We start from the raw sequence: 11,177 nt of genomic DNA, 5'->3' as shown, positions 1-11,177 counted from the left end.
AACATGGTTGAAGTATTAGATAAGATAAAAAATAAAGCCCTGGGAGAAATGACTTACACTATATATTTTTTTTAATTTTTATTTTATTTATTTATTTATTTATTTATTTATTTATTTATTTATTTATTTATTTAGAGATGGAGTCTTGCTGTTGCCCAGGCTGGAGTGCAGTGGCGCGATCTCGGCTCACTCCAATCTGCCTCCCGGGTTGAAGCGATTCTCCAGCCTCAGCCTCCCGAGTAGCTGAGACTACAGGCAAGCGCCATCGTGCCCGGCTAATTTTTGTATTTTTAGTAGAGACGGGATTTCACCATGTTGACCAGGAACTCCTGACTCCAACTGATCCACCCGCCTCGACCTCTCAAAGTGCTGTTGTTACGGGAGTGAGCCACCGAGTCCCGCCAACTTACACTATGTATTAATAAAACAATGCTATTTTCTAACAATTTATGGCAGTTGATATTTTTCGTGAAATTTGGATACCAAAAATATAGAGGAGCTTGAACACAAATCCAGTATTAACTATGCTCTGTAGTCATTTGTTACTTTTTCCTTCAATTAATCAGTTATTCTTTATTGAGAAATGTTTTTGTGCTGGGCTGAAAGTCAGTTGTTGAAATAGATAGAAGCACACATCTTTGGTATTTTTACAACCTAACATAGTTAACTTTGCTTGACTTCACTTTTTACCCCCGTAAAACAAGGGTTTTCATAAACTTAAGTGCTCATTGGTCCAAAGGGCCATGTTTTCCAACTAATAACAATAATGAGAAAAGCTGACCACGTGCAGACTTGAGCAAACTGTGACAAATTGCGGGGCACCGAATCCAAACAGGCCAGTTACGACTGTTGGCTGACGGTTGATGCGTCAGAATCGTATTAGTTTGAAATGTGACTTTATCCTCTGCTACTTGTACACTCTTGGGCAATTACTTATCTTCAATTCTCAGATGATAATAGGGTATCCTACATGATAAGATTGCTGTAAAGATTAAAAGGAACAATGTCTGCAATGGGGTTGGCACTGTGGATGAAAAAGAGAGAGCACTCTGTGATGGCTGTGATGATGATGGTAATGATGAAGATGATGATGATGATGATAATTTTGGAAAGAGGTGGATCCAGTGTTAGCAGTTTCATATTTGTAGGATAATTTATTAGGATGCTGCCTTTTATATAAAGTCTTCTCATTTTTAACATTGATGGCATCCAGGGATTCCATGGCCAGTAGTCTACCAGTTTGTGATTTGTTGGTTATATGATCTTTGTAAACTTTTAGCTCAAATACTCAGACTTCATATGCTACTCACTTGGAATGAAAAAAAAAAAATTTAAAAAGTATATCAATATATCATTGTAGAAACTAATCAGGTAACCTAGTTATATGGTTTCACTGTGTCACACCGAAATCTCATCTTGAATTCCTATGTGTTATGGGAGGGACCTGGTGGGAGGTAATTGAATCATGGGGGCAGGTCTTTCCACGCTGGTCTCCTGATAGTGAACAAGTCTCACAAGATCTGATGTTTTTTTAAGGGGGAGTTTCCCTGCACAAACTCTCTTTGCCTGCTGCCGCCCGTGTAAGACATGACTTGCTCCTTGTTGCCTTCTCCCATGATTGTGAGACTTCCCTAGCCACATGCAACTGTGAGTCCATTCAACCTCTTTCTTTTGTAAATTGCCCAGTCTGGGGTATGGCTTTATCAGCAGCGTGAAAACGGACGATATACCTAGGAAATCCAATTTAAAGAACTCCAGTTCTTTGGAAAGAATAATAAAAATCACACCTTTTCTTCAAATGACCTACAGATATATTCAAATACATTTATAGAAAATAAACACTCTATGTATATAGCCCTATCATTGACAGCTGCCTTAGGTCATTTGAGAACCACCCTTACCTTTTGATGATTCAGTGATGTTTTCTGACAATTTTAACCAAGGTCCAGTGACCCTAGTCAACCCAGTCATTCCGTAAGAAACTTATATTGCTTAATAAATATTTTCTATTGTCTAAAATTAAGGACTTTTTTGTAATTGTCTGGCATACTAGTTTCTCTGATCCAAATAATTAGATACTATTTCTTCTTGTTGGTCATGTTCCTGTACCTGAATATTCTTTAGATACATTTAGTATTATTATGATGTATGGTAATTTTAATTAGTCTAGCCTATTGTATAATTATTAAAAAGGCATACTGTATAGAAACATAATATTTAAGATTCAGGCATGTTGGCTCATGCCTGTAATCCCAGCACTTTGGGAGGCCAAGGTGGGTGGATTGTCTGAGGTCAGGAGTTCAAGACCAGCTTGACCAACATAGTGAAACCGCTTCTCCACTAAAATAGAAAAAAATTAGCAGGGCGTTGGCGGGGGAGGGGGGGTGCTTGTAATCCCAGCTACTATGGAGGCTGAGGCAGAAGAATAGCTTGAACCTGGGTGGTGGAGGTCGCAGTGAGCTGAGATCACTCCATTGCACTCCAGCCTGTGCAACAAGGGTGAAACTCCGTCTCAAAAACAAACAAACAAACCAAAAATCAAAAACCAAAAAACAAAAACATAATATTTAAATATTTCCCTTATTAAAGCAATTTCAATTAGAAAAACAATAATGGTAAACTGACATGGATTGAGATTTAAATCCAATCTGAGCCACATTTTATTGTGTGTTTTGTCTCACTTTATGACAGAAGATCATCAATCTTGGGTATTCATAATAAATTTTATTTTTTATGATTAAATGGTTAGGACTAAAGCATTATAGCATAGCAGTTAGTATTATAATAGTGTTAGTGAACTGTAGACAAACAATACCAAGATAAAATTACTACTTTCAATGCAGCAAGATTTTGAAAGTAATGGATTTTTCATGAAAAAATGAGAGTGCATTTGACATAACACAAAAAATATTGAAAATGGAAACAGTTTTTAATCATAAACCATATTGATTTAGCACATTTGTGTGTATGTGTGTGTGTGTATAATAACAATGTTTACTAGTTTATTACATAGTGCTTCCAAATTTTCAAACCAATTCACATATATCACATATTTCTCAAAACAAATGCACATATGGGCATTCATTTCATTTTATAAATGATTAACCTGAAATTCAGAAAGTATTGGCTGATTGTTGTATATATATTTAATTGTTTCTGCTTTTGTCCTTCAGTTTCCACTTGTGTTGCACAATATTTTAGATACATTTATTCCAACAGCAGTTGACATACAGAGTATATAGGAATATATGTGCATGTATAAGTAAATATATATTTTTAAAAACATGTGATGTTTATATATACTTGTGTGTTTATGTATCTATCTAGAGAGAGATTTATACAGATGAGGTAAAGTATAAATATTCACGTTCACACATTGAACTAGATATTTTTTCTTAGAAGTCAATATCTGGCACAAATAAAAAGAAATCTATAGATACTCTATATCAACAAATAAATAGAAATCTAAATATCTACACTAATAAATAAGCAACTTATAATTAATAACCATATATATGGCAGTTGTGATAAGAATCAACTTACTTTATGTTACATGTACTCAATATTTTGCTTTAACACTAATCAGTACATATACAGGTTTACATGAGAAAGGCATTATGTGGTTAAGATTTTTTTAAAAAATAGCTTAGCCCTTCGTATTATAACAGTTATAGTGAACTGCAGGAAAAGAAAATATTGAAGTAAAATCACTCCCTTTAACAACAGTGACACGTAAAGAGAAATGGATTTGAGACAGAAAATGAGAGTGCATTTGAGAGTAACACAGGAAAGGTTAGACCTTGAAGGTACAGTTTGAAGGAAAACAAATGGTAATATATTGAATGGGGGACACTTGTCTAAGTGAAGCCAAACAGAAAAGTTCAAGATTTATTTGAAGGAAAGTTAACAGTCAGTAGGGGAGCAGTGAGAGACGTGAGATCAGGCTCAAGTGTAGTTTTGAAGGGACATTAATCCAAGTTAAAAAGCCTAGACGTTACTGCACTCACAATGAAGAATCATTAAGGAGAAGAAAATGGCAACTTGAACGCAGTGTTTAAACTGGTTGCCTTGTGCAGGGTGGTAGAAACTTCCGCTTGTGAATCTAGTAAGCAAGCTATTAGAGAAATGATACTCCAAAGACAAAAGTCAGCCTGGGGAACTTGACATATGTGCGGGCATGTTTGTTTCCTTATGTGCATATGTGACTTCTACCAATCAAGTAATTTTTCAAAGTAACAGTATTTCCTAGTGTTGAGCCAACCAATCACCAGTCAACCTGTTTGTGTGTTCTTTATTTCTGCCAGTTTCATGAGTTTGTGGCTTGTGTTTAGAGAAAAAAAAAGTTCCGCCCTAAATTAGAGACAGCTGATGAAACAACTTAACATCATGGAGAGACTTAGGCAGAAGGGGACCCTTTTCTTTAAGTTTTAGGGACATAGTTTTTAAGATAAATTTGTCTGATTTCACACCTAAGTGGTCAGAATCAGCTATGGAGAAACAAACAAATAACTGAGATTTAAAAAACACATCTGGTGCAAAAGGATATGGGTTTTATAGTCACAGAGATCTGAGATTAAATCCAAAGCCTGGGGCAAGTTATCAGGACTTAACCTTGCTAAGAAATTATTTCCTTATTGCCACTTGTGTTAGTCCATTTACACTGTTAAAAAGGAATACCTGAGGCTGGATAATTTAAAAGTAAAAAAGGTTAATTGGCTCACAATTCTGCAGGTTGTATATGAAGCACAGTGCCAGCATCTACTTCTGGTGAGGACCTCAGGAAGCTTATAATCACAGGGGAAGGCAAAGGGGAGCCAGTGTGTCACATGGTGAGAAAGGGAGCAAGAGAGTGAGAAGAAAGTTCCATGCTCTTTTAAACAACTGGATCACACTTGAACTCATAGCTGAGAACTCACTCATTACCTCAAGGATGACACCCAGCCAATTCAGGAGGGATCTACCCCCGTAATTCAAACACCTTTCACCAAGACCCACCTCCAACATTGGAGATTACATTTCAACATGAGGTATGGAGGGGAAAAACATCCAAACCATACCACTACTCTTCATGATGATAAAATTGATATGCATATCATTACTATACATATATATATAAAGTTTTATATCTATAATTATTAAGAATATATACACATGTATTGTATCATTACTGCATATATGTGTATATATGCTTATGCTCTTTAAAATGCATGGAACACAGTAAATATGCAGTCACAAATAGGCAACAATTAATAGTGTTCCTGGTTTCTGTATCCTATTTAAATTATTGTCTTCAGTAACCCAAAGAATACTGTCTCTAAATTATTAAGTTCTAGTTAAAAGTGGATCCAAGCTTAAATACACAACCAGAAGTAGATAACGTCTTTCCAGATATTTCCGCAAGTTTCTAGGAGGTATTCAAAATCCTGTGGACAACTTGTTGGAAAGTTTCTCCAAGTAAAGAAAATCACATTTATGGAAGCATGAATAAGGCAAACATCATAACACATAGCAAGAAGTGGAAGTAGTTTAGTAGCGCTACAGCCTAGGAAAACTAAAAGGCAAAGGCGATACAGATTTTTTTTTTTTTTCTTTTTTTTTTGAGACGGAGTGTCGCTCTATCGCCCAGGCTGGAGTGCAGTGGCCGGATCTCAGCTCACTGCAAGTTCCGCCTCCCGGGTTCACGCCATTCTCCTGCCTCAGCCTCCGGAGTAGCTGGGACTACAGGTGCCCACCACCTCGCCGGGCTAGCTCTTTTTGTATTTTTTAGTACAAACGGGGTTTCACCGTGTTAGCCAGGATGGTCTCGATCTCCTGACCTCGCAATCTGCCCGTTCTCAGCCTCCCAAAGGGCGATACAGATGTTGAGAGCAAATCACAGAGATCCTTATAGGCCACATATGAAATTTATATTTTATGCTGTGTTTATTGAGGAACAGGGCAATCAAAAGAAATAACAACAGCTAGAAAATTATTATATAAATTATTATTATAGACCTTGGAAGATGAGATAAAAAATAAACATATTTAAGGAGGTAGTAGCAATAATAGGTAGATGAGTAAATACATAAGAGAGGAAAAAATAGAGGTCTATAATTATCCTCATAATTCTACATTGGGCTATAATAATGATATTAGTTATAATTTACTAAAAAACTGATAATATTCAAGGACCTCAGCCATGTGTCTTATATTAATTATATCATTAACAGTTAATAAGAACCAATTTCAACTTACTCTTAAAATCTGCCTTGAATGTCTCAAAGACATCCCAAACCTAACACATCAAGACCTAATTTTAGTTTCTTCCTCCTAACACTACTGGCCACTAATAGCTTATACAATGCTTTTCCATAAGTAAATAAGATACAGCCTTTCTGGAAGGGGCAGTCTATGGACAACTATCTCAGGAAGCAGATCAAGAGCTAGATTTGAGTGCAAAGTCACCTATTTAAACATTTCTGTGCAGTACACAAATTTCACAACCATTCCTGGTAGGCTTGTGACTTTTCCATCTGAAAAAATGATACAAAAATCCTAACTGGTTAAAGCAAAAATCTAAGACTCAGTTTTGATCTTTCTTTTCCCTTTACATTTCTCATCATGTAAATGAATTTTTTAATTTCAGAATATTTCTCTATGTTCACTTTTCCATCCTTACCATCATTTTCTTAGCTCCAAGCGCTGTGGTCTACTTTGCAACTAATATCTTTCTTACTCGTCTATTTCTGCATTTATTCAACTCCCAGTAGAAAATAACAATGCTAACTTAAATACAGACTGAGAAAGAGATATGCACAAATCTAAGTAAAGGTTAATATTTGTAATAAACAAGAAACAACACATAGAAAAAAATCACATCTCATTAGATGAAGTATAATTTCTCACAAAAAGGATACAAAGTATTAACAAGGTATGTTATATAGTCATTCTTATCAATATATTAATTAAAAAATAAAAGAAATTTCTCTAGAGATTTTCAATACTTTTTTAGAGAAATTGGCATAAAACATAAAATAAATTGTTAAATTGTGGTGATTATTTTGTGGGAACAGAGGGTAGGGACTGAAAGATTGTAACTTAAACACTCTGATTTCTTCTAAATTGTTTCATAAATTAGTATTCACATTTTAGAAATCTCTGCAAAATTATGTAAGCAGAGGATTGAAAAGTATATGACCCAAAAAACCTCCTCTAGGTTATTTAACCTCAGGAAATATGTAAAAAGAAGAAAAATATGTATAAATAGGTTGAGCACAGCCACCTAACTAACACTAAAAAAGTTAAATGTCCATCACAGTGTAATAGCTGTGCACACTCTTTTATATCAATGCTGTAAATGAGAAGTGTACATAGAAACTGGAATTAGAATCTACAATGTAATGTTAACTAAAAAATAAAAACAGAAATATATATATCCATTAGATAATTACTTACTATTTTAAGCTGGTATAGAGTTTTGAAAGACATAGCAGTAACAATTTGGAAATATGGTCATACAATTTTGGTGCTTTTATAAAAATATCTCATGTTTACCTGTTTATATAAATTGTGATTATCTTTAAAATTGTTATTTTAAAATATAAATATTCCATGGCATTGGTGAACAGCACAATTTAAAAATATGTGGAAAAAATGTATATTTTTTACTAATCTGAACAAAAAATTGGCAGTTTTTACTTTTGAGAAAGAATTGCTTTCTTTTTCTGTCATATTTGTTTTCTGTCATCAAAAATTGATGCTCAAATATTTACAAATGATTCTCAGTTTTTTGACTAACCCAGAACAGATTTGTTTTCTTCATTTACCTGAAATTCATTTTGTGGAGTTCTAAATTTAAGGTTACATTGTAAGATAAATTCACTCTGAAATGGCACTTTTCTTACTTATAGAATTTGAATGACTGACATTCCCATTCTAACTCTCTTTAATGATTAATATTTAATGTACATTGTACATTATAATGTATGTGTTAAATACATTTTATGGAACAAACTAAAAATAAATATTTAGGAATTTCTCACATACCCATAATGTATTTATATATGATTTATTTATGATATCCAATTTATTTAAATAAAAATCAGTGATTTGGCTAAATACTGGATAGTTATATTAAGAGTTGTGTTAATTCATTTTCACACTGCTATAAACAACTACCTGAGGCTAGGTAATTTATAAAGAAAATAGGTATAATTTGTTCACAGTTCCAAAGTCTGTACAGGAAGCATGGCTAGGAAGACCTCCTGAAACTTACAATGATGGCGGAAGGCAAAGAGGAAGCACACATCTGTTCACATGGCCAGAGCAGAAGGAATAGAGGAGAGGAGAGGTGCTACACACTGTTAAGCAACCAGATCTCAAAATAACTCACTCGCTATCACAAGAGAAACACCAAAGAGGAAATCTGTCCCCATGATCCAATATCCTCCCACCAGGCCCCACCTCCAACATTGGAGTTACAATTTGACATGAGATTTGGGTGGGGACACAGCCCCAAACCATATCAGGGTTCTTGTCAATAAGTAAATGAAAATAGAGTAGTAAAAGGAAAAAATAATTCACGGTAATAAAAAAAAAGGAGGAAAATAAAAGCCTTTAAAGGGAAGAAAAAAAAAAACACACTAAAACTCCCTACTAATGACAGTAATAGACACAGGAAAATATCATTTTAGGCTATTGTATTAACAAACCTGTAAAACACTCAACTTACAATGAGCTATGCGGAAGCAGGTGCTGTTGCTATGTCTCCTAGTTGATATCTTTTATTTTAATTCAGATTGGCAGTATCTTTAAAAAGGCATTCCATGCCTATTCCTCTTAACCATAAATTCTGGAATTTATGGCTGAGATATTTACGTATTACACTCATGAATGAATAAATACGTATAAATTTTCTGTTTACAACATCGTTGAAACAAAATTGGAAACATTTAAATGTCTATGTTTTGGGGGCTTAAGAAACAGATAAAATAGGGTATTTTTTTCAACCATAATATTTCTGCTTGACATAAAGCAAGACTTAACTGAACTACAGAAATAAGTCAAAAAATAACAGATGCTAGTGAGGTTGCAGAGAAAAGGGAACATTTGTACACTGTTGGTAGAAGTGTAAATTAGTTCAACCATTGTGGAAAGCTGTATGGTGATTCCTTAAAGAGCTAAAAACAGAACTACCATTTGATTCAGCAATCCCATTTACTGGCTATATGCCCAGAGGAATATACATCATTCTCTTATAAAGACACAAGCACATAAATGTTTATTGCAGCACTAATCACAACAGCAAAGACATGGAATCAACCCAAACACCCATCAATGACAGACTGGATGAAAAAACGTGTGGTTCATATAGACATGGAATACTATGCAGCCACAAAAAAGAATGGTATTATGTCTTTTGTAAGAACATAGATGGAGCTGGAGTCTATTATTCTCAGCAAACTAACTCAATAACAGAAACCAAATGCCACATGTTCTCACTTATAAGTAGGAGCTAAATGATGAGAACTCATGAACAAAAAGAAGGAAACAACAGATAATGAAGTCTGTGTGAGGGTAGAGAGAGGAAGGAGGCAGAGAAGCAGCAAAAGTAACTATTGGGTAATAGACTTAATACCTGGGTGATGAAATAATGTGTACAGCAAACCCCATGACATGAATTTACCTGTATAACTAACCTGCACATGTATCCCCAAACCTAAAATAAAAGTTAAAAATAATTTTAAAAGTAGACATTTCTCAATCCACATCCTTCTTAAACTCCGACTCAGTTTTCATGCTATGATCAGAGCCCAGCTTCTGGCACGAGTTTTCTATACATATGATTTTCTCTTTTTTCCCTTCACTTCACTCTCTTCCCCCTTACAAACTCTTTTTATAAAAATTATTTTATTGTAATTGTGATATATTTGCCACATACAGATTTATATGCAGCATATATACCTTTTTAAACACACCAATACAAAAAATAGCTGTGATTCCTCGTCTAATCCAAAACTGCATTATCAATAACTTGTGTTATACATAACTATACCTCTACAATATCAATTACACAACACCAAGAACTAAACTGTATTCTTAATAATTCATATATGATTAGGTTAAAATAGAAATCCACTATGATTATGTCTCTTATAGGGAGAATTTAACGTGTTCATAATTCACTGTTGATATATTTTATGTATTTTTCTACATCATGCATCTACTTGTTCAGTTTTTAAATGTTTGCCTATTTTTGCTTATTTTTCTTACTGTTTTGCAAATTAATTTGGCTAATTCTTAGATTTTATTTTTCTTGTTCATGTATCTCTTTTGATTATATATCAGAAGTTCTTTCATTTTTTATTGGCCTTTAAAAACATCACAATGAAAAGTAATTCCAGAACTGAAAACACTTTGCCTCTCTTTGTCACTTAAATAATTTATATGTCCTTATTTTGCAGTGCTATATTTTGCATAGTTTGGAGGTTCTTTGAGCTGCAATATTGGAAGCTTCATTCCATAATTTGCTTCTCTTTATGCTTCTTCCAGCAGCCAGCTAACACCAGGAACTAGCATGTCAACACAAACTAAGCCCCTCCTCCTCCAGGGCTCTGCTCAGTTCAAGGTTCTTGGATTCAGCTTAAGCACAGCTCTCCTGTTGCTATGTGCACCCAGCCTCAGGACAAGAATACCTAACTTGGCTTCTTGCTACTCAGGTCCCAGACCATACATGTTATTTGGAGGAAGCATTGTTGGAGATCTCCTTTAATTATGAGATGAGTGATAATTCAAAGAATGTGCATTATGAAGAATATGCTTTTCTGTATTGAGAAGGTCCCTCCATCCTAGTCAACTTTATTTTGAAAGCAGAATTCTTTTGCTCTTCAAAAGGCTCCAATTCCACTTCAACCATAATCCCTGTAAAAACACTGCTTAGTGAATAAAATATGGTCAAATCTAATGAGTATATTGTAGTTCTTATCTTTCCTAACCTCTCGGCAATATTCATTAAGTTATCAATCCTCCCTTTTTTGAACATGCATTTTTTGAATTCTAATATACTGTACTCCTGTAAGTTTTCTTCTTCTTTTTTCTTTTTTTTTTTTGGAATCCTCTTTGCAGTCTCTTACCTCTTTTGATTGTTAAATAATGAAAAGCCTTAGGGTGTTGCTCCAAATCCCTTCTTTTCTCAATAT

The 11,177-nt window shown here is 34.3% G+C and overlaps 1 long non-coding RNA gene across 1 annotated transcript; it reads left to right on the top strand.

Moving 5' to 3' along the window:
* The first annotated feature begins 374 nt into the window (after positions 1-374).
* Positions 375-10,948, top strand: LOC110743245. Its single transcript, XR_002521996.2, has 2 exons — positions 375-1,072; positions 10,531-10,948. It is a non-coding gene; the product is annotated as an uncharacterized LOC110743245 (long non-coding RNA).
* Positions 10,949-11,177: the final 229 nt, after the last annotated feature.

This window comes from Papio anubis, chromosome 3 (genome assembly GCF_008728515.1).
Source record: "Papio anubis isolate 15944 chromosome 3, Panubis1.0, whole genome shotgun sequence".
Lineage (NCBI taxonomy): Eukaryota > Metazoa > Chordata > Mammalia > Primates > Cercopithecidae > Papio > Papio anubis.
The sequence above is the reverse complement of the archived record's forward strand: the minus strand, read 5'-3'. Positions and strand labels throughout refer to the sequence as shown.